The sequence below is a fragment of the Nanorana parkeri genome, unplaced genomic scaffold (genome assembly GCF_000935625.1).
Source record: "Nanorana parkeri isolate BGI_ZX_2015 unplaced genomic scaffold, ASM93562v1 scaffold502, whole genome shotgun sequence".
NCBI lineage: Eukaryota > Metazoa > Chordata > Amphibia > Anura > Dicroglossidae > Nanorana > Nanorana parkeri.
In genome coordinates, this window is record NW_017306770.1 from 118639 (window position 1) to 120739 (window position 2101).

Sequence of the window (2101 nt, forward strand, 5' to 3'; positions counted from 1 at the left end):
TTTTTTTACAAAAGAAAAGTCAAACCTTTTTTTATTATTATTAATAATTACAACCCATTTTTATATGTAGAATTTATATGTAGATAATAATAAAAATAGTAATTTTTTTCCAAAATGATAATAAAAATAATAGTAATTTTTTCCCAAAAGAAAACATAAACCTTTTATTATTATCATTATTATTAATAATAATAAAAGCTGGCACCCTCGGCTTGTGTTATATGGTTTGCCATTTTAGCTGTTACAGCAGTGGTTTTCAACCTGTGGGTCGCTGTGTGATTTCTGCTGTGCTAGGTGAGAGTCCTCCTCAGCCCTCTCCTAGCTCAGCAGTGTCAGTTCTCCCCCCACGCCGCCAGATGTCGCTGCAGCAGCCGCATCATCCCTATATTTTATCATTGGGGGTCACCACAACTTGGCAAAGGAAACCAAATTGAATGAGTTTTGAGTACTTATTGAAAAATATCACCTTTTCAAAGTTTAATATCGAGTGTGGCATTCAAAGTATACCTGTGTCCAGACTTTGCACACTAAAGTATTTACATATTCTGAAAAGGCAGTAAAACACTTTGAAACAAGCTCTCTTTCAACTCTTTAGCTATAGGCATTGTGGAGTAATTCCTCTACATAATTCACAACAGAGGCGCTAAAAATCACCTTTTTGTACTGCTTTACCTTTTATTGCTGCAGAGTCTGCCTGTCAGCCTTCTTCTGATGTAAACACACAGCTGGTGTTTCTAAGCTATTAGAGACCAACTTAAACCCAACTTTAAAGCCTTTGTGTGAATGAATTACTTCAAAGTACAAGCAGCTAGAAAGATCAATGATGACTTGTTTTAAAGCTATTTTACTGCTTATTGAGACTATGTAAATACATAAATGCTTATACTCTGTGCACATATGCATTATTTTAGCTTATTTACTATATAATTCTATGTATTGCAGTTTCTCCACTTCTTACCTTCTCTGTATTGAATTAAAAATAAAATTATTGTGAAGATGAAGGCAGCACATTTTCTTTTTTTTGCTGTAATCACAAACTCATCCAAAGAGTTTTCAGGCTTTGTCTAGTCCTGTTCAGTTATTTTAAAGTAAATCATTAATATTACTAAAAATAGATAAAAGACTAGTAAAGGTAAATGGGAGTAAAAAACTATCTTTTTGAACATTAAAACAGGAGCCTTAGTGCAGTTCTTACTGCTTAGGATCTACATTATAAATTATAAATAGATGGAGGGATGGAAGGAGAGATGCATATACAGATTGTGAGTTATCAACCACAGTGTAGGTATACATGCAAATAGATGGACTCCAGCTCCCCTGCGGTGCATAGAAAATAATTAAATGTAATTGTGTGACATTTCAATAATATTTTATAAAGCACCAGTACTTGAATTGTACCACACAAAAGTTAATAAAATTCATTATAATTTTATTACATATTCGCTAAAATAACTTTTGTGTTGAAATGTGCAACTTCATTGAGCATTCCATCACCATAGGAAAAAGTCTCTGAGGGCTAACCTCAATCAACCCCTACACCAGCTAAATGACAGCAACTTCATAATTTAGCATTATTAGGATAAATATCAGTATCAAAGATGACATAAATATAGCTAAGGAATAATTTACAATAGATGCTGGTGGAGGGTGTTACGGTGGCTCAAATAATTTCACAGGACATCCTTTAGCTTGCTTTATCAGGAGACCAAAGCAAACCCAAACACATAATATATACTTCCTCATCAACTTCCACATATTACCATTGTGTAAACATACATTATAACATGATCAAAAAGCGCCCAAGGTGTAGGAATGGATCCTTAGAGAGTTAAAGGGGAAGCAGGGGGCTCCCCACCAACACAAAATACCCTGTGTACCAGAATCCTATAAACATATCACAGAAGGGAAACACTTAGTTAAGGTCCATCATATATAACAATATATAATAGTACAGTGGCTCTGGGAGAGCTGCTGCAGTTCTGTCCAGCCTCTCCTTGCACCAGTATATTACTGCTGGCTGATAGATCACTATTAGAAGTATTCTGTCACTACAGAGCTGCATGGGGGGGGGGGGTCTGGGAACGGGCTCCCAAGCACACAT